This window comes from Streptopelia decaocto (assembly GCF_964273445.1).
Source record: "Streptopelia decaocto genome assembly, chromosome: 9".
Taxonomy (NCBI): Eukaryota; Metazoa; Chordata; class Aves; order Columbiformes; family Columbidae; genus Streptopelia; species Streptopelia decaocto.
In genome coordinates, this window is record NC_138664.1 from 9,845,708 (window position 1) to 9,869,043 (window position 23,336).

Sequence of the window (23,336 nt, forward strand, 5' to 3'; positions counted from 1 at the left end):
TGGCAGGAGTCTTCTCTGACTTAGTGGAATTTAGGATTTGATCCCACAGACAATTGTGCAGTGCTCTCCTAGACTTGTTTGTGTGGGCACCACAAATGGTTGTAGGCTGAAGTGAAAAAGGAATTCCAAAGTTAAGGCATGAAACTTCTGCTATGGAAAAAAACAAGAGCCCTTATATGCCCTTCCTGCATCCAGACTGTCCCCTGCAGAAAGTGCTGTTGTACTTGGAAACCTTGTGATGGCATCATGGGCCACCCATGGGACATTTTGCTGATGAGATTTTCTTTCACCTGCTACCTAGTTTATCGTAAAACCAATAGCAGAAAGTCTGAGATCAAGAAGAACTTCCAGATTTTGATTAAAGGGAAGCAAAAAGTGAGTATTTGAGTCACAGAAGCTAAAGATGAAAATAAACACTTAGGTGCCTCAGCCAATCCTCTGCTGCTTTAGACTGGTGCCTTTTTGAGTTCTTAAATCCCCTGCCAGCATGCACACTGAACCAGGGCACTCAGGAGGAAGAATGCTGCATGCCAAATCACCAATCCACTCCAGAGCTGCCTCTCCACTGGAGCATACTGTGTTATCACAAAAGATAAAACTGTAATGGCCCATCAGCTGCTGGTAATCTCGAGCCCCAGCTCTGAGAGAGGAAAACTGGTTGAGTTTTCCTTCATTCACCACCTTGCTCAGGCTCTGCCCCCATGATGTGCTGTGATCCTGTGGCACAACCACCACTTACTTCAAAGTTGCTCCTGGAGATCCTTCTGTCTTTTGGGGATGAGGCAAACACAGCTCTGTAATAAACTGACCCAACAAGTTTGATGAGGAGCAGTTGAGGGAGCTGGGGCTGTTCAGCCTTTAGAACAGGAGGCTGAGGGGAGACCTTACCACTGTGTACAACTGCCTGAAAAGAGGTTGGAGCCAGGGGAGAGTTGGTCTCTTCTCCCAAGTAGCAAGTGACAGGACAAGAGGAAATGGCCTCAAGTCAAACCAGGGGAGGTTTAGATTGGATATTAGGAAAAAATCATTCATGGAAAGACTTGTCGGGCATTGGAACAGGCTGCCCAAGGCAGTGGTGGAGTCGCCATCCCTGGAGGTGTTTAAAAGCGTTTAGATGAGGTTCTTAGGGACACGGGTTAGTGCTAGAGTTAGGTTATGGTTGGACTCAATGATCCTGACGGTCTCTTCCAACTGAAATGATTCTATGACTCTATGAACTTGGCTGAAATACACTTCCAATAGGGAGAGGTATTTCGGTTACCTTTCAGCAGCTTAGGTGCAGCTAACAGCAATGACCAGAGCAGGATTCTTTCTGAAAGTGTTTTATTCCTACTAGTAAACCTGATTTTTCCACCTTTCTCTTCCATTTAACCAGTGCCAATATATCTCTGTTATATTTGACATGTGAGGTTTTAGCTGAGAAGCAGTATTGCATCTCGAGCTCAGTGCTCAACCAGGCAAGGCAGTTTAGCTTGAAACGATTCACCTTAATTTCCTTCGAATAAATTTCATAAAATGAGAGTGACTCAATGTTTGCTGTCACTTGGAGGTGGCAGGGGGCAATATTTCTATGTTTGGGGGATGTGGTGTAGCAAAATAGTCTAGAGTTACGTCAATATATTAAAAGTGGTTAAATATCAATTAAAATGTCAAATACATTACCTCAAACGGTAATTCTTCTGAAGTCCTTGTTTAGTGGTTCTAATCCCCACTAAAACTGTCTGGCAATAACACTGCTCAGTGCTAAAAGCCTCATTATTCGAAGGTGGAAAACTAATGATTAAGGACTTGTTCATCTATCAGTGGCTGAAAAATAAGTGACTGGCTCAGTTACAGACTCTTAGTCACATGATTTTTATTAGTTATTTTCACTGCTTAATGTGAATCCTGTGTGGCCAGCTCATAAGCAATGACCAATTTAAAAATGTAGACATCTAAAATGAGTTTATTATTACCATTATTAAAGGCTTCTGCTGCAGTGGAGCCCAGGGATCAGACAATACAGGAACAGAAGTGGACTGGGCAGGGAAATTTATAATTCTGGAAGAGCAGACAGCCCAAAATTTTGCAGTACATGAAATGAAGTCGGTAAGAAGTCCAGCTCATGAACTGCTGAGTGCTTGTTAATAAGAGCCATGCTGGAACAGCAGGCCAGTTATAACAAATTGTTATAACATTTTAAGCTTGGAAAAGCTTGCCTCAAAAATGTTTTTGAAAGATACATAGTTTCTATCAAACTATTTCCTAAGACTATAATTTTCTTTTGGACAATATATTTCACATAAATAGCAAATATGCTATTGATTTGCAAACAGTACAGTTCTTTAGTAAAAATATCTGAAACATTAAGGTAAATGCAACTTTTTTGTAACCCAATACAATGATCCATATAATTGACATGCAGAGAAAAATACACCTTTAACCAACAATGATAGCAGTACAATGCCTTGGTAGCTGCATTAATATGATTTATTTTCTTCACTGAGATGAATGGAAACTGTTGTTTGCCTCATAAATTCCAGATTGTTATCTGAGCCTTTCAAGTTCACAGAACTGGAATAGAAACTTCATGAATTCAGACACGTTCATGAAAATCCTGGCGTGCTGTAGCTCTACCAGGCTGGGAATAGCATAAGAGGAACTTCTCTTATTGCTCTAACTTTGCTTCTGGCCCCATTTGGGAGACAGGTGTGTGAAAATGAAAAATGGGGGAAAAAAGTAGAACCAGGTTTTGCTTTTGTTTGGTGGGGTTTTTTGGTTGGTTGCCTTTGGTTGGAGTTTTTGTTTGTCTGGGGTTTTGTTTGTTTGTGTTGTTGTTGTTAAAAAAAATACAACACCAACCAACTAACAAAAAACCCCAAACCAACAAAGAACTTAAGCTGTACTCATGCAAATACACAGCAGCTCTCTTCAGGGACACAAAGTCCTTATCTTCCCAGATACACAACTAACAGTCAGCAATTACCACAAATCTATTTTTAATATCAAAAAAGGTCAAGTAGGAGAACCAGTGGTAGAGGGAAAGCCAAATACTGTCTTCAGAATTACCAAGTGTGGGTTTTTTTTCCTTTCTCTCCTGAGAAATTGTATAATTACAGTCCATAACTTCTGTGCTTGGATTTGAACACGCAAAGCTATCTGCACTTCCATAGCAAACCTCAGGACACAGGCAACTGTGTAAACTCAGATTTATCCAAAAAGTTGTCATAGATAAACAGTTCGCAGCTGTTGGCCTTTCTGCCAGCTAATGAGCCCTCTGCTAGCAATATCTCCAAGGGGAATGATTACATTTATCCTAGCAGCTCAGCTAGGCATTAGGATATTACATACTTGCCACAGTGATAGCCAAAGCTGCAAAAAGACAAGTTCTGGTGAGTGGGTTTACATTTCATCCTATTTGAAACACCCAGGGCTTCCTTCTGACAACTGGAATATTCACTCAGCAAGTGGTTTATCCAGGTACTACAGCTTTCAACTCTCTAATGTCTTCTTTTCATTGCACTCCTAATACTTTAATCTCTCCTTTTGCCAGCCACCTCTGGATACAGAACTTTTAGTTGATTAAAACTTGGCTAGCTTTCCTCTTCCCAGTGTATTTGCTGTTGGGAAGGGAGCCAAACTTGAAGTCCCGAAGTCTGCTTGGCACGGATGGAGACTCGTGCGTATCCCCATACACAGAGCAGCCTCCCCCTCCCAACCATCACTAGTCTGGTGTTGAGCTGATGTTTTTCTCATCCTCCCACGATTTTCAATTTGTGCAGCTCACACATTGCCATCAATTGCACTCCTGCATCCTCTCCTAACATCCTACATAAGTAAAATCAGGAAAGCCTAGAAGTGATTCATGCTCTGCCTTTCCGCTCAGTTGCAATGATACGTTTGACAGAGATGTCCTGCCTGTATTTACACACCAAGCCAGTCACCAAGGGAATCTTTCAGTGCTTATGATACTTAAAAATGAAAAATACTTTTCGTCTCTATAAGGCCTACATATAAAAAGTTCCAAAATTTAAAAACCATTAAAGAAGTACCCACTAAACTGCCTCCAGGATAGGTAATAACACAATCCCCGTTGTACAGCTGAATAAACAGAGGTCTCAAGAAGTCAGCGGTATCCAGGTGAAATAAGAGTAGTCTCCATGGAAGGAGCCTCCTCAGCATGTACAACATAGAGAGGGAAAGGCTGGTACTGTCACAGTCCTGCTGAGCCCCCAAGTCCCAAGTTTGGTTTGCAGTGATCATCCAGAAGAAGCTAACAGGGTGAGCTGGTCCTTCCTTCTATGAGAACGTGCTAATTCAAAGCCAGACAAGCAATTTTAGTGGCACAGTTTAATGTGGCTTAGTGCTGGATAGTCATCTGGATGCCAATTTCTGTTAATCTTGAAGTAACAACATGGTTTCCATTAGAGTTTAATATTCATGTGTGGAAACTGTTTTCCTTAGTAATAATTTTCATTGTCACTGTACTTAATGAAAACCACCCTGGAAACAATACACTCATTATGAATCACAAGTACAGGAATTATTATACAACCATCTAATGCATGAGCGACAGCTACAGTCAGGTATGAAAACAATTAACAGTCATGCCAAGTGCTCTACCCAGTGCAAGTCACAATATTTTGAACTCAAGTATTTATACTGGAAGAGCTGCTGATGCCACAGACCATTTGACGGAACAGGCGCCCAGACACTGGAAGAAGTCAGTCATAGCCTGTTTCAAATAGGCCTTGACATGCTTATCCCTTTACCCTTAAAGGGAATGTGAAATATGAAACAAGCTCCATCTCTATGCGCCTGAGAAAGAAATCTACATGGACAATGGAGACAGCATTTTCCTCTGCTTGTACTTAATCAAAGGACAGAGAACATAACCCACTGTCTCATTCTCTTGGTGCCATACATGAGAGAAAAATGAGTCTGGGGAAGAAATTACTTCACAATTCACTTGACTTTGTTGAGGGGCAGAACATCCACTCCCTGCTGAGGGCTTAAATTCCCTACTGGGTGGGAAGTGGTTGAACCGTATCAAGGAAACAAGGCAACACAGGACTGGTCCAAATACAACCCTCTACACAGGACTGGGGAAGCATTCAGATAACAAAGGAATAGTCAGCAAAAGTCCTCAAAGTGAGCTTGTAATTCTGCAGAATTTAACCACGAACACCATCCAGACAGGTGTATTGTGTTTACAACTCCCCTATTTTTAGCTGGTGGAGTAAAGTAGGAGAAGTAGTTTCCAGCACTAAGTTTTTTGAGCACTGGTAAGCCCATGCAATTTCTGCAGGCAGAAGATGACCTGGATTCCTGGGAGTCCCAGAAAACCTCTCGCCAAGGGCACGTGAGGTTCACTCCTCTGACCCTACAGCACACATTTCTTTTAATACAAGATTTTCAAACTGGTATCCAAGTCCCCATATATATTCCCCCCTGCCTTACTGAGAAACTGGCAACTACTACAGCAACTTTACAGAAAAGTGAGCTAAGACACAGCATTCAAATAACTGGTAAGATCACACAAGAAGCCACCACTATTTCTGAGAACATACATCAGACCTTGACTTTCTGTACTTCACCAACTTTTTGCAAATGTGCCCATCATCACAGAATCCTCTTCTTACTTTGGAGAATTTACCTCATGCCAAATTTCAACATGACGTCTGTAAAACTCTGTTCTTGCCTCCAAACCAGCATGACCTGCAGGGATGCAACACGCTTTCCCAGAACTCAGTGTACCCTGTGGCCAGACACCTCCCCTGTGGGCCCAAGTCTTGTCCTGTAGTGCCCAATAAAATCTTTTCTTCCTTGTAACTCTGAAAACACTGTCACTTCCAGTATACACAAGTGCTGTCAGAATCCCAAAAGCCCAGCAAGAAAAATAAATAGCTGAAACACAAAGCATAGTTACTTTCTGAATCTCTTGATCTTCATTACTCACACCCTGAAAGACTAACAAATAAAATCTCTCCCTGATATTCACAATCTCAGCTATGATGTTTCGACGGCCGATAATGTAATACTCCTCAGAACACAAGGTCCTAATAGCACAAATTAATGAAATACACAATACCTTTTATAGGGGATACTTTTCTGACTGCTGGGAAGATATTTGGTAGTAAAATATTGCTATGGCACCCAAGGGTCTAGTGACTGGCCCCAGATAACATTTCACAAGACCAGTATTCAAACTTTGAGAGCCAGATTGCACCATGGGCTTTAGTCTTTGTGAAATGACTGCAACTCACGCAGATATAGCCAAATCTCAGCAATGGCACCACTGAAGCTCAACAGAACTTCTCAGTTGACTCCTTCACCACACACTGATCTCTGAGGAATGCACTGCACCCATTCGCAAACAGATTAGCTGACATCTAACCAGGGTTGGGTCTGTGCAAGTTGCTTTGCTCTATACCTTTCTGATAAAAAGGCCTTTGTGAGGCTAGACCTCTTCATGTCTGTAAACCTGCAAAGAAGGCAAGATACTGCAAATCATTAGAGCTCAAAGGCGCGCTTTTGCTATGTTCTTTTTTTCTTTGTTTAATTACCCTGCAGGACAGCAATTAATGGGACATGTGGAACCCCTTCCCCAGCGTGGCCAACTCAGTTTTAGCTTTCAGTCTTTCTGCAGGGCTTTTATGTTTCCTAGAAACCCTCCTGTGGTTTCCTTAGTTTAATGGATGAATCACTTATCTGCTCCTTTACTAACTTGCCCACACACAGACAACCCCCAAGATGTCAAGAGCCTTATTCTAATTCTACTTGCATTGGATTCACACTGTGCTAATTCACCAATTTAGGCAGAACCTCTCCCAGTGCACAGGGGCTGCTCAGGCAGTCGAAAAGCCCTACTAATGGAGACCTCTCATGACTTCAGGGACAGTTGTCCTCACCCAAGCTAATAAAAGGTTGTTTCATATACCAAATACATTGAGACGAAGAAAGCTGACAGATGTCCTAACACCTTTTTTGGCCTAGAAGATGCTTTAACCAAGGCCTACAAAAACATGCCAAACAGGCAATTAACATTGTGTTACATCAGCAAAGAGCAGACAACCTTCAGAAACCCCCAGAGGTTTGGCATTGGTATCTTTGAAAACCCCATTCCTTTCCAAGCATGAATATACCTGAAGAGACGTATGGTGCTCACAGTAACTCAAAGCAAGCTGGAAACAAGTATACTGGTGAGCCTCACGGAGCAGATATCCATCAGGAGTGACATGGGTATTGCTGATCTTGCTTTGGAGCAAAGGAATGCATTAAGAGACCACCTGAAGATTTTTCTAGACCTAATTTTCTAAGCTTTTACAATAAAGCACTGGGATCTAAGACCTCAGCAAATGAGATAAAAAGAAATACCTTGTTTATTTGACATCTGCTCTTTGTTCAGCGTGACATCCTCTATGCTATTAACATGACTCCTCCCTTTTGGCAAACCACTGCTTCCCTAGATGACAGCATATTAATAAATCCTCTCCATCTAAAGTGACATGAGGAGTGGCTTAATTAACTGGCGCAGAAGAAGCAGGGTATCATCTACATGTTTACTCTACCTTTGATATGCTAACAGCCACATTCCAGAGAGCTTCTCCGCACACTCCCCAGCGACAGGAGTCTGGGCAGCTGCTGAATGCAGATCTCAAACACGCAAAGCACAGTTCCTTTCTGCATTCCTCTTTCTCTAGTTAAATACCAAGTTTGGGATATTTAGTCCAAATCAGACCACCATCCCTGAACGTAGATTCCCAAATCCCGGCACCTAATTCACCAACTCTTTATAGATATCATTACACAGTGCTGAAAGTCTCTATGCTTGTGCATATGCATGGAAATATGTGGGGTTAATTACTCAAAGTAAGAGAAATTACAACAGCTGTACTCCTGTTAAGAGGACAGGTAGGGGAAGACCCAGCAAGGTGGATCTGAGAGAAGGACTCTAGCTGGGGAAGGACTGATGGGCTGGATGAGGAAACACATAGCACTGGGAAATATACAGAAGCCTGGAATAATTCACATTTAGTGAACAAGGGAGAAAGACAGATGGGAAGAGATTAGGGGATGAGAAGAGACAGGGACAGAAATGTAGTAAATGGAGATAATATAGGTTTTCCAGGAGTCTTCAAGAAACGTGACTTTGATCTCATAAGGAGCAGGGAGTCACTTCTGTGGGAGGCAAAGGTCAAGGAGGGCAGAAGATCAGAAGGGAAGATGAGCTCTCTCAGAACTTCTGTGTGTACTTACTGCTGGAGAAAAAAGGATCTACAGCCCTGGGTCATATGTCTCTGGCATCATGGGTTCACTTAAGGAAAGGTAGGAGCTGGACTGCAATAAGGCCTGCTAAAGACATGGAAGTATTCAGGCAGGGAGGCCTGAGCCTTAGCAAAAAAATGGCAGTTAGCTTAAGGAAGAGACAGCTGTTAGAACTGGTACAGAAACAAGCAATAGAAATCAGTGAGACACCAGCTAATGAAAAAAAAAAAGAGACAGGCATGGGGGACAAGGTTAGTCAAGGGTATCTTACACAAAAAAGGAATCAGATTCAGCAGAAGTCAGGAGAGATCTGATGCTTTTGAAAGACTACAGGAACATGGAACTGTGAACTCAAAGAAAACATCACCAACAACGGTGAAACCAAACTGTGAATCAGGATTTGGATTCTGGCCCTTGAAAGTCACCTCGGCCTGGGGCTCAAAGGCATTTGGATATTAATGTCTTCTGTGGGCCTCACCTTGTTCAGTGGCTGTAGAGATGAACATGGTGGTCTTATCTACAGGCTGCTGTAGAATTCAGCGTGATCTTCCCTTCTCACATGTATGCAAATATTGACATGATAATACGCAAGACAGGCAACCTGCCAAGGCAACAGGAGGACTCAGCACTGGATTCAGGATTTGTAGAGCTGTGTGAAAAACTGTCTTTCACTTCAACGGCTGAAGCAGAGGGACATGGGACAGAAATGAATCTACATCTCTCAACTGCTGGATGGCTTGAAAAGAGGAGAGAGCTCCACCTGTTCCTGCTCTGAATAGCCTTCATGAATCTCACTCTTCACTTTCTCAGATGTTATTAAAAAAATCAAAATTATTTCAAGATTTCAGTGTTTTCATTTTGACCTGTCCTATTTGCTGGAATAGGCCTGTATTCAAGAATTGCTCCAGTGTTCCTTAAGCTGCATCTTTCAGGAAATAAATAAGTCACCAAAAGAAATGGACGTGCCTGAGGGCTGCCATGTCCCATGCTCACACTCTGCCACATGCCTATGTTAGTCTGCTAACACTCATCCTGTTCTCAGGTGTTCCATAATCTTCCAAGAAATGGAAAAAGAACCCTGGCATTGCCTGCAATAGTTGCAGCTTTGCAAACTGTGTAGGGTTCCAAAACCACCTTTGAGGCTATTTTCATCTTGCTTTTTCAGATGAGCTCTGTGGCTTTCAGTTTTGAATTTGTCTGTTTTCTGCAACTCATCTGAGCCATCTGCTTCAACAGAGGGCCTGAGTTCAGAGAGAACGAAGAGGAATGAAGAAAAAGATCAAATTAGAGTTTTTAATGAGACTGCTAAACAAAGAGGAACATAGAATTCAGCAGCAGGGATCCTGGAGCCTTCAAATTCCTCAGTATCTCCCTTCCAGAATGAAGAGACAAGGTCAGACTTGGCAATAAATCAGAAAAAATATTTGGAGTCTCTGTACCAAACAGCATCTGCTTTAAGAGCTAACAGGGTCCAGCACTCAGTTCCAGTTTTTATTTCTTGTAATTGCAAACACTAAGAAACTCATGAAGCTATTCAGATAAATGAAAAGATTCTTTTAACAGCTTCAAGAGCTTTACTGAGCCATGCCTATCTCAGTCTGCCCTGGTATTGGTCAGAGGTGGGTTCATGAGCAAGGATCAGTCTTGGCATCATTAAACAACATTCAGGAACACATCATGAACAATGTTGGAGTGTCTGGAGAGTTTCAGCGCAGTCTGCAGAACAGGACAGTTTTAGAGATGGCCGAACACCTGTGTTGCTGATGAATGGCATTCTTCCACGGCTCCCAATTAAATTCTTTCCATGTTCTTAAAGAATGACTAAGCAATTGTTCACAAAAAGTGAATGAATCTATACTTTTGAAACATGTTAATATTTAAAGTGTATTTTATTTTTAGGCACTGTATGCATGTCAAGCTGTTCTCTTGGCAAAATAAGAGCAGCTCAGGCGACTAGCAGAGCAGGCCAGCAGAATGGGATGATTCACGGTAATCAAACTTTGAACAGATGCTTTTCCAAATTGCTTCTGTGATACTTCTCAATTACAGCTCCTATATCTTGACTTACAGGGCTGTCTAAGCTCCTGGCTTCACTTTGTCAAGCTGCCAGCCAACACACGCACTGATAAACTTATTTAGCAGTTCTTGCTTCAGCCCTTCTGTTTTAATTCCTTGCTGACTGCTGATTTAACCTCACAGCCTGCCTGACTTGAGAAAACTGACAAACCTGCGGTTTGTGCCTGATAATTCTGAAGTCAGAACGTGGGTCAAAAGCTTGTATCAGGGAAGAGAATGAAGCCGATCCCAAATACCCCAGCACTGGTTATTATCTCTGCTGCCAGGAGTATGGAGTGAAAATTATCCTTCCGTGTTTGCACTTCCACTTGGGGTTTCTGATGTAAATGAGGGTGATGCATCTTTCCCTCAGTGGCAGCATCAAAGGGAGAGACCTTTCTTCTCCACTCAGTTTCTTAGTTTTCAGAAAACTTCCCAAAATCTCATATTTCTGAGATACATCTCCTCAAATTGGAATCTAATTGGCCAATGGGTTAAAAAGCTACTAGGGAAACACTGGGGTAGACCAACAACCGCATAAAACATGCACTCACCAAATCAGGCTAAAATTACTATTAATTTACAGGGCGCTCCTCTGGGTTCTCAAACAGAGCTGTCCATTCTGGCTTCCATCCCACAGAAGGGAAGGCCCCATGTGGTACTTTATGCAGATTTTATATATATATATATATATATATATATATATATATATATATTTGTATATAAACACATCACAGCACCAGCCTGACAGAGGAGATGTCTAATTTCAGATGTAATATAGCTGGACATATTTTAGTATGTCCTGAGTCTACTTTCTTTAGTACCTCTTTCTCTAAATTACTCAAAAATAAAATGTCACTGTTAAAGTCACACAAGCTAGAGAGAAATCTTCACTAAGAAAAAGACCAGCATGAGCTTTTCTCTACACTTAAGAAATCTCTCATGTTCAAACTCAAGCTCCTGTGAAAGAAAACACAAATTTGGCTGAATAGTGCTGAGATCTATGTGATGACTGACAGCAGCCAGAAGAGTCCCTGGTGCCTCACAGACACAAGTCAAGGCACAGTCCCAATCCCGAGGCCTTTCTAGTCTGAAATCAGCAATGACAGCATGTGAGGCTCAGGGGGACTGCACCTGCAGGCAGAACTAAAGAAACTTACTGTCACAGTGTCCTGCAGAAGCCAGTGGGACATTCTTCTGCACACGTGTTCATGTTATTGCTCTAGGTGTTTGTGCTAAACTATCAAGAAGGAGAGAAGTGCCTCTTCTAGTCTCACGCGCTTCCAAATAAAACACCCCTGAGAAGTTCAGAAGCTCCTCTATATTAATACTTGGACACTGTCTGGGTGACATTCCCAGTTTTGAATCAAATCTGTGTGCCCCTGACTGAAAGCTCTGTGTTGAGTCTGCACTGTGGTTCGTTGGGGTTTTCTCAGCTGTCAAGCACAATTCAGTAAGTGGCTCGTGGAGAGAATTTGCAACGGTAACAGCTGAACGTCCCAGCTACGCAGATGGGCTATTTTTGTATTTTTGTATTTTTTTTTGGTGCCCAGCAGCCTCTTGTCAGCTGTCATGGCATGAGACACATTTCCCAGCAAAGCTACCTGATTAATGACAGCATAAACAGCTTCATGGCATTCACCAAAACCACGGTGAATATGTATTACATCCGATCTCATTGTACCAGCTATCATAATCACCATGGGCTTGATCAAAATCTCACTGAAATCAATACTAGTATTACCACTGGGTTTGGAGAAGGTGCATTAAGCTGCTTCCTGGTTTCTTTTACTTAGTTCTCACTGCCCAGAAAGCTGGTCTTTTTTTTTTTACTTCAGTGTAAAGCCAAAAAGCTTTATTTTCTTCAGTGTTTAGACCATATTGTGACTCACAGACATTGGTGCATGAATATTCTGCATCTCTGTAAACACACCAGTTCATTGAACAAATACGGACTAGAGTCTTCCCATGTTTGAAAATGGAACAAGCAACAAAGAGATAAAAACAGAAAACAGAGGGATTGTTCTGAGATACTCACTCGAAAGTTATCACTTTTGAATCTGCCATTCAGACAATAAAAATCTCAAGGATCTAGCCATCACAGCAAACACACCTCTGCACTGCAACACAAACCAGAGCAGTCAAGAGCTGGGGCCCATCATGGTAAAGACCAAACACTCTGGGAATTCAGGACCTTTGCTCTAACCTAGGAGCATCCCAGCCTTTCCCTTTCCTGTTTCAGGGAGACATCACAAAGAATGCAAACATGAGAGAGAGAGCTGTGTCAAGAGCCTTTTCTCCTCACTTCGCTCCCCAGAGGGAGAAGGGAAATGAGAAGATCCAAGGGAGACAGATCAATACATTGAAAAAAAAATCTGTGGCAAATCAGAGAAGATTATGGAAGAAGGAAACTAAAAGAGGAGAGAATCAGCCTAGACGTAAGGAAATTTTTTTTACGATGAAGGTAGTGAAACCCTGGCCCAGGTTGCCCAGAGAGGCGGTGGATGCCCCATCCCTGGAGACATCCCAAGCCAGGCTGGACGGGGCTCTGAGCAACCTGAGCTGGTGAAGATGTCCCTGCTCATGGCAGGGGTGGCACTGGGGGAGCTGGGAAGGTCCCTTCCAACCAAAATCATTCTGTGATTCTATGAAATAAAATACAGGGAGGAAGAGACACAAAACAAAGATAATTAAGTTACCAGACTCTCATGAGGCAACTGACATCTCCAAAAGAAAACTACAAAGCTTAGGACTTCAGTAGTCCTAAGCAATATTTTGCAGGATCTGAGGTCCAGGTTCAGGAGAGCATCTCTACTTCAGCTGCTGCTTAAGTCTGTGTCCAGATACAGAAGGTCAGGCAAGAATCACAGGGAAAATCATCTGGCAGGACAGAGTAACTCCAATGGACAATGATGCTTTGCTGATTCCAAGTCAACAGACACTTGGAAGAGGCCATCAAAGGGAAGGAGCACCAACACCTCCCCAGAACTGATGGGGACTCAAGACATAGGGCAAGAGAGATGTCATCAGGAACTTCATCCATACTTGGACCCAGACAAGACCAAGATGGAGAAAATACTTCCTTTCCAACCAGCTAGTATAACTAGGATAGCAGACAAACTAGGGCGTAGAAAATAGAAAACATGAATCCCGACTACAGGTTTCTTAAACAGACATATAAAATATAAATTATAAATAGAAATCTAACTTCAATCTTTTACTTTTCTCTCATTTCAACAACAAATTCTGATTAGACTGATGGACTCATTTTAGAGCATCAGTTTAACTTTCCAGTAAACGAAAACATCCACATGGAGTTTCCTAACTTACTGGCCAATTTTCTTACAAATAACTGCAGTGGGCCAATTTTCTTACAAATAACTGCAGTGTTTACTTTGTCTACAACAGCACAAATATTGCTGTACACGCTAGAGCTTGATGGATGACATTATAAAACCAAAGAGCAGATCCTTGGTAGTATGTTAATGTGTACCAGCAGTCAAATTGTGGTCAGACAGAGCCTTAATGCAAACAGATCAGGCAAAATGGCTACACAAAAACGTGTGACACAACTACGCAAAACCAACAAACATCTTCGACCTGCTGACTGCTCACGACCACTAACTAAAGTAGAAACACAAGGCTAAATCCAAGCTAAGCAAGCACAGAAATCCTCAGCATTCTACAAAACATGCTGAAAGAGTACATCTGAGGGGTTGGGCCTAGGATTTTCTTTTTAATTTTAATAAGTTCAACATATTTCTATCAGCTTATCAAAAAGGTAAAAAGATAAACTATTTGCAGGTTATAGGATTCTGAACCTGAAATTTAAAAGTGCCTATGGCAGAACGCCGGTGCCCAAATAAAATTCCAGGGGTTCAAAGGACAGTTTAGAGATATATATAGATATATATAGATATATATATTTTTATATATATATTTATATATATATATACACACACCTCAGTAAGAATTAGGCTAAAATTGCACCATGTCCTACAGTCACCTTCCTATCTAAACTGGCAAGAACTTGATAAGGAAACACCATTATTTTCTGCAAGGAAGATCTGGTCAAATTCAGGTATGTAAAATTCAAAGTATTTTGCCAAGAATTTAAAGACAGCATTTTTTTTTTCCAGAATGTGCATTATTGAAAGAAGACGTATACATTCACATAGATGGATACAGAAATGCAAACATACACACAGATACATACACATAGTTTTGCATTGATCTAATCAGGAAGGAAAAATGAACAAAGAAAGAGGACAAGCTTCTCTCTAGTCTGTATCCCAACTCAGAGAATCATTATACCTCTTCAAAATAAATAATTGTTCAGGGGAAACACAAAACTAAAAGTCAAGCCTATCAGAGCCATTGATCACAAGTGCCACACTGTATTCACTCAGGGTTAATGAAGATCAGTGTAATTTCCCAGCTGGAAGCCCATGCGATCTGCAAGAGAGTTGAAAAGCCAAAAAATCCTACAATATCAAAGTCTTTCACTGTACACCAGCACTGTTGATTAGTAATGACTCCTCCCTGGGATGCACAAAAATCTTATTTTTGACTTCATCAGCTTATCCTTTTCTCAAAAGACAGAAGCCCAGAGGCAAACTTTGTTCCCTGCAGTATCTGACTAAAAGTTTTGAACTGGCAGAAATATAAAGGACTTTATCAGTACTTTTTCCTATTTATTCTTCAGGCCACTGAAGCCAATTATCTCTCATGTTCCTTGACCACGAATGTCAGACACTTAACTATTGCAATGAAAGTCCATCATAAGCTTCTAGAAAGAGCTAGGAATGGGAAGCCCACTGCATTTCTGCCTTCTCCTTGTCTGTTCTGGCAGGAAGAGTCTTCAAGAATTCCAACAAGTCACCGAGCCATGATCTTGCTTCTTTTCCTAGAAACCACATTGGCTTTCTTTGATCTTTTTTTATTACTTAGGCCTGTTTGTTCACCTCTACTCGTCCAAACTTTCCCAAGAAATGAAGTTAAAAGAATTGTTCCAAATTTTTTGGACATTAAACAGAGAAATGTGATTTTGCTGATTCAGCAGGTGAATCCTTAGCTGAGCGTTATTTCCATGCCAGATGTTCTAAGTTGAGGCCAGAAGATGACCCAACTTATCTTAAAGACATAAATTCTGACCAAATTATTAAGTTACCATCTTATCTTTAGACACAGTCTCCTGCAGAGTAGAAGAACAGGCTGAGAGGGCTGACGTGATTTCTGTTTTCTGCACCATTGCCCTCCAGAGTTTGCTGTCGGGGAGCAGCTCAGGCTGGCTTCATCCTCTTTCTCAACTTCCTATAATAGGTGCTTCTCTAAATGTCTTTTCCCCTTTTACAAGCAACAACTACTGAAGGAAGTTTAGCTCCTCAATCACTCCCTTTTTATGATCTACCATGTAATAAACCACAGGATTCACAGTGTCAACATACAGAATCCTTGTCCAACAGCCAAATATAAAGGATTAAAAACAGACTATGCTGAAATAGGTTGGATTTTTATTTACATGGCATGATTTTTCAGGTTTCATTATTTTTTTCCACTATGGGTAACAGAGCATTTGCACCACTTTAAATGGCCTTGTTGAGACCTCCAAGTAGGCGACATTTACCTACCTTTTCATTCACAACTGTAGCACAGAAGAGTCACAGCTGATCAGCCCATGGTGAGGGAACTATTAAATACAATTACATCACTTACACTTTGCTGCACTGTAACCATTACTCAAGCGCAGGACAGAACATCTAAAAATAAGACTGTGTTTTTAGATGCTTAAATACAGCTGTGACCACAGATCATCTTCATCAGCCCCTCAATTTTGCTGAACTGTGCATACAGTGCAAATCGAACTCTGAAGTGGGATTCCCCATAATATACTGATTTTGTCAAAGCGGAGATGTTTCTCTCTAACACATGATGCCAAAACATGGTCCGTGCATTCTCAGGTCAGCTCAAAATTTCATCACCTCTCCCACAGCACTTGCCATTAACATTTACAGCCATGAGTTGGATGTACTGGATCACAGCCGGAGCACAGTTCCTGCTGCATTTTCAGAGTGATGGTAAACACAGGGAAGATTTTTCAATGGTGAAAAGGTTCTGCTACACACCCAATTCCTATTTGCATTATGTGTAGCACAATCACAATTGAAAGGCTTAGAACTTGTGCTGAGGCAGTAGAAGTGGGAGAATTGTTGGATAAAAAACAACAACATTCCAAGGAGTTAAACTGACTTTCAGTCTATTGAATGCACTTGGTGTAGCGAAATCCTTCCAGGACCAGATACCCTGCAAAATAGGCTAAGTATTATATTAGGTCATGTTACCAGATGGTTAACCAAAATTGAAAGAAAAAAAAAATCAAATTAAAATCAGTGCAGGTCAAGCTTCCTTCTTGGGTATGGGGCAGGGGGGAATTTTATGCACACTTCCCAGTGCTGTTTTCTCAGTTATCACTAGTAAAATATCATCTCTATGTTATTTAAAACTTGCTCTCAAAATTGCATTTAGTCTTGGCAGCTGTAAGGCAAAAGAAATGTAAAAGTACAGTAGGCAACTGTCCTTCATTTCCTTCCTTTACTCTTACATATCCTGTGTGCAACTGGAATGCTTCTATTTGATTATGCAGTGGAGCAAATGCTACAATGAATGCAATCATGCTGTATTACCCTACATGTCTGTAGCCTATTGCACAGTTATGTACAGATGTTTTTACATAGCTTGGTTTTTTTAGCTACAGGGTCTATAAAACAAGAGAAACTATCTGAAATGTTTTCAAGCCAGCAAAGGATAAAGGCACTGTAAAGCAGTCAACTGGATAAAAGCCATCTATGTCTGACAGGAGAAGAAGAAAAACCTCAGAGGTTTCTCTATTCTAAATGTGTCAGCCTTCTTAAACAATACGTGGCTGCAGTCTGCAACAAACTGACCAGGCTGGGACGCGTAAACAGAGGTAAAAATAAAGACCCAGGCACTGGAAAAAAAGAAACACAAACTTCTGGCCTGTTGAAGACTTGAATCATTATTTTACTGATCTGAATAACTGGCTTCTGCCCAAAGAAGCTGAGCTTCCACTGGGAAGGGCTGGGAAGAGGTAGCGTTGCCTCCAGCTGAGGGCCCTGCACTGAGACTCAGGAGCTGTGGCTTAGTCCCCAGCCAGCTCTGTCCTTTGGCATGTCCCTTCCCACCTCTAGGTTCGTTTCCTCACACGCTACCATGGGGACAACAGTTCTGATCTCCTTGGTAAAGAGCTTTGCACTTTACTGAAGTGCTATTTACAAATTCATTTCCTTCTCCTCCCAAGAAATTATTTTTTTGCAAACACAATAAAAAGAAAACAAAACAAACCACAACAACAAAACCTCGGTGTATTGTCTAATAGCACAGGTCTGTCAGGGAGGCACCATGAGTTAATGGGTAAGGGACTGGACAGGAAGTCAGGAGTGAAAAAATCTGTTATCTCTTGGATAACAAACAATGAGCAAATGCCTTTCCCTGTCCACCTGAAATGAAAGTGTGTCATAGCAGAAAATCTACCTTTCTGCTGCAGTGAATCTTGGGTTGGCATTTCTAGCACAGATAACAATAGCAAGAGATGGGTTATTTATAGCATACTGACAGGAGGTTTCACACTGCAGAAAACAAACACTATCTCTCTTTCCACAGCCTGACATTATAAAAGAGAAAGAAGGAAGCAGGTTGAGCTATGAGAGCAGAAGAAATGATTTTATTTGTTTAATGTTCATTCTTGCGAGAACCCACTACAGAAACGGATCCTCAGCAAGGGGAAGTGATGGAGCTGTGGTGTGAAGCCGGTGAAGCAGTGCAGAAAGCACAGAAAATCTGCAGTCTGCAAGTCTCCTTTTACACAGATGAGGTGAGTGTCAACAGCAGAAACCCTATAAACCCCAAAAGCCAGAGATGGCCTGTCCGCAGACCGAATATAATGAGATTTCTCTGCTCGTGCCTGCCTCAAAGGCTTCTCAGCTTCACATACACAGTAGCAAGGAGCAGTTCCAGAGCTTTTTTTGACAGTAGTTTGGCAGTGTGTTCTTAGCTGGACATCACTTGGGCTTCTGCCTTCAGCTTGTCTGTTTGCAAACACAATGGCCACTTTCAGAGATTTCTTTAAGTCACAATTAAACAGTATTTAGCCTAAGCAAAGCCTTGGTGTCCCACAGATCACCCCTAATCTAGAAAATAATCAAGGCAGAAAACTTTCTAGGAGATAAAACTATAATTCAGAAATTCTATCATAGTATATTCAGGTGAACCAAAAACGTAAAAACTGCCTGTTGTACAAAAGAAAAAGAAACATTAAAAGATTATGCTTCTGATTGTTTTTTACTCTATGCTAGCAGGCAAATTTATTGAATTGCTTCTGAGCGTCACTATCGCATAAATTCATTTGGAACTGTTAGTACAAACAGTGATAATGAGTACTTTTCCCCACAATTATTGCATGTCAAATCCCCAGATGTAGGAAGGGGGCGAGGGGTAAAAAGATGGGGAAAAGAACATCTTAGGCAGGTATCTGCCCTTTAAGCTAGGAGACTGAAATCCCCAGGTGCTTTGTGTACATGTCTATATAATTTCACACAGACATAAACGGCCCTGGAGTGGAATGCAGTACATGTTTGCACCCGTACCAGTCAAACTGTTCAGTGATTTAGTGCATGAAGTGAGTTATGACATGGGGCTGAAATGAAAGAATAAAGTCAGAGTATCAGAATAAATATCAACAAAGTGATGGCAAATATTTTCTCTCATGACATACTCCTTTCAATTATGCCAACAGGAGCAGAGTTACACACCAATTCGAGACCCAGCTAGGATATGGAATCCTAGATGCTGGATGGGAAAGTACCATAACACAATGATTGTAACCAGTGAGTTTTCTGAAGATATCTTTCATTCCAAGAGTAATCAGCACCCACCTTGTGCAATGATGAGATGTGATGGCCTGAAGGATTTTTACTCAGAAATACATTGCCTGGTAAAGGAATACTATGGTTCCTTTCCACAGCATTTTTGGCAATTGTTCTCTTGTACTTATCAAAACACATAACTATGAACCATTAATAAAACCACGGGAGAAGGTGAAGTTTTCAAATTAAGATAAGCTTAACTGTCCTGCACCAATTTTGGGTGAGTCACAACGAGGAACATAAAAAAGCCTGACTGGAGGTTTTGAGTGAGCAACAAAAAAAAGCAAGAATTAAGATCAGCAAAGATACCTTAACAAACAAAAGCAGGGTGGTAAGCTGATGAGAAGACTTTGGACATGCTGCCTTACAGTTGACAAAGACTATGTATGTATTTCAGCAAGCCAGCTTAAATATCTATGAACATTAATTACCAATAGCAGATTGATGGTAGAGGCAATGAAAGGCCAGGTACAGAGCAGGAAGTGTGTTATTCCTCCCCGCTGACAGTGTTTAGCTCCAAATTACTAAGAATAAGCCAGTTCCAAACAGACAACAGCACTGTGAGGCCTATTGTTTTATCTTATGGGATGGGTGCTTACTAAAAAGACAGACAGACAGATAAATAATTGGAAAATAAAAGTGCTTGAAACACATTTGGGTGCTACAAAAGGAGAATGATGCATGGAGGAGAACTAATAAGGACTGCTGGAGTTTTAGGAAGAACAAAGTGTAGTAAACGTAGGGAAATTCCATGACCTCAGTGGGCAAGCCATGCGGTTAGCGTGATGGAAGACAGACCATCCAGGCCTCTCTGGGGAGAGCAGCCTCTTGGTGTCCAGGCCCAGCTGAACAAAGAGAAGATGCAGGAACAAAATTGAGCAAGAGCTTCTAAGAGCTCTGAACCACCACCACAACCACCACCACCACCACCACGATCAAACAGATCCTCAGCAAAAATGCAAGAGAAGGGAGTTCATTACATGAGCAACTGAGGGTCTGTGACACTGCAGAGCTAGGGACTGGAAACACAAGGAAGAAGGAACAATGACAAATGTACAGAAAAACTGTCGCTAACCCTCCCTCCACTAAACACTTTCATTTATTTTAATTACGTAAATCAATTCTTGCCCCAAAGACATGAAACAACAGAGAGAAGATGAAGAAAAACTTCAGGTAACTAGAAATTCAGTCGATAGCACTCTCAAATTAATAAATTTTAAGAACAGAACAGATTGATCAATCGCCTCTTTTCTACCTTGCAACGGGACCTTACAAGCTCCAAACTAAGGACAGTATCTTGTGTCTGGCTACTGTGCCTCTTCCATAAAGACATTCATTTTTCATCTAAGGAGACCAAGAATCCACCACTGCCTTTAGTATATGGAATGAATAAAGACAAACCTAAACAAGACTACTGAGTTGCAAAACAAACCCAAAGGCAAATGAAATTCAAATGCTCTACATTCTGTAACAATAAAAAGAGAAAATACATCTCTATGAAATAACATCAGTACTTCACTTACCGAACTACATTGCACACATTGTAAGTTTTCATATAAATACATCAAAAGTTGATGTATTTAACAACAAATATGTAGTCTGGTAAAACCGGCATCCCCAGATTTTTTATTTTTCACAGACTGGATGGAGGGGAATAGATTGTGTATATATAGCCTTTCTTTGTATTTTCTGTTTTACTTGCCTTTCCAAAAGCAGACCAGTCAGCTTCACTGTGGCTTCTACTGGGTTTCATTTTCTGGTTCTCACAGACTATTGTTTCTTTGCAAGATTTTAAAATATTTCAGTGATTTTGAATGCTCAAATAGACAGCTTAAACAGATGTCAACTGATTTTCAGAAAATACAAAGCACCATCCTCAGGATATCAGGATTTCCAAAGATGTCTCAGGTACCCCAAACCAACTAGTTTCTCTGGAAGAAAACTCAGGCAGTTTTTTGACAGAAGCCCAGAGTAGGTTTGCATGTCTCAGATAACACATAAACACAGGACCAGGATCCTGATCCCACTGAAATCACTAACACAACTCTCACTGAGTCCAGGGCAAGCAGGATTTTCCTCTGGTCTTTAGCTGTGAGCAGCTGTGAACATGTGAAGCAGCCTGGCTGAAGCCACGTCCCTGAAACAAGACAGAAGGAAAAGCACTCACAGGCCACTGAAGTGAGGAAGAGCAAGGGTTACGGGAGCAGGAATTCCTGATTACCTGAGTGGCTGGGCTCATCCTAGTGCTTCTATTAAGATTTATGCAATCTTACATTACACTCCCTTGGCACACAAATTTTTAGTGTGAATTTGGAAGAGGAGAGATTGCTAGCTGGTGAAAAGAAGTTGGAAGGCTGTTGTGGGTAGTAGTGTGGGACCTGAGAGATGGTAGCGATGAATATGCAGGAGCTCAGTTCTGCACTGTCTGGGCTGTATAGCCCAGTATTTATTCCCTAGCAACCAAAAGGCAAGGGAAGAAGCCTTCCTGCACTGTACCATGGCTCCCTTTGGGTTCAGAAAACCAGCAACCTGATTCTCCATTGCCCTACACAACTACAAGTGACATTAAAAATCTGCAATGCTACGAAGTCCCTTTCACAAACACCAAATCAACCTGACAGTGTGTCTTTAAGGGACATTTTAACCTAGAGTATGTTCACTTCAATGCATTAAAGTGTGTTTGATTCTGGTCTGAAGGACAATCCCAGCAAGGTTTTTGCTAAAGCCAGCCACTGCTTCTCTAATGAATTGTTTTAAGCAGCAGGTATTTCTATTTATTCTGGCATCAAATAAAAACCCGCCCTGGAATATAAAGAAACATTCAACACGAACCACTATGGAAAATGTTTTTAATGTGAGAATTCCTTTTCTTTTCCACTCACAGCAAACAGCTAGTCTTTTCCTTTTCCTTGGGGATTCATTCTCTGTTGTGACACTGTTAGGGTACTGGAATCAATACTACAAAGGGAGGAAGATTTAAATGAATGGGACAAAGAACAGCCAGGATCCATCAGAACTGTTACTTGTCGTAGTCAGGCCACCCAACTGCACAAGCAAACAGGCAAGGAAAAGGTAAAAAATGTGCAGTCCGTTATTCAGGCGTTTACACAGAACTAAAAGAGATCAAATCTACTTGGAGAGATAGACCCAATATCTCATTTGCAAAAGCTGGGCATATTTTGAAACACTTTGCTACGATAAACTCATAAGAAAAAGCAGAGTATAGTTACAAAGGGAGGGAGAGTGGCTGCTAGCACCACAATATGCAGCTTTCTGTGACAGCACTTCTCACCCATAGCCCTCTACATACTCTTAAAAGAAGGACTAAGTTCTTAAAACATTGGTACAGCAGAACAATGTCATCTGTGCAGTCACCCAGCAGCGCAGGGGCAAACGCAAAACCCCATTCACGCATCAGCATGTGGAAGACTCAAGAAAAAAAGACACAAATTGTGGAAGGATTTATAATCTTCGGGATTCTCAGTAAGTTATCTTTGAGCTCTCTAATTAAAGCCAGCCAGCAGATGAGAAGGTTTTTCACAAAACATTGATTCACTTGTGCAAACAGTCTGGAAAACTACATTTCTCAACCACCTCTGCTCCAATGCTTGGTTTTCTCCAGGCAGCTCTTCCTTCAACTAAACTTGCCCGTCTGCAGTACACGCACTATACTCTGCTTGCTTTTCCCTGACATCAAGCCACAGAAAAGCACATGTGACTGCAGCAGAGGTAAAGACATTTTTTAACCAGGGCAATTTAAGGATATTTAAGACACATTCTCATTTTCCATTTCCCAATTCCACACTGCCCCCACTTTCATTATTATAGCTGAATACAGGGAAGCTTCAGCTTGAATCTGGGGTAACATGCGCACTGAGGAATCAAGGACAAGCTTTGCCTTGAAATATGCAGGATCATTCCTAACTAACCGTAAAGCTGCTTATTTGGCACTCACGGTGGAAATATTGAACGAAAGGGGCATTCTCGATCTGCTTATGTCACAGAAAGGTTGGATTCTGACAACATGCAAGTCTCCAAGCTGTAGCCTGATATTAATAGTGAGACATTAAACTCCCAATTTGGCTGGCTTAG

At 41.4% G+C, this 23,336-nt stretch overlaps 1 protein-coding gene across 1 annotated transcript in view; it reads right to left on the bottom strand.

Annotated features, from left to right (window-relative positions):
* Positions 1-23,336, bottom strand: part of ADAMTS17 (ADAM metallopeptidase with thrombospondin type 1 motif 17) — a 179,318-nt gene that overhangs the window by 109,379 nt on the left and 46,603 nt on the right. The gene's annotated exons all lie outside the window — the stretch shown is intronic.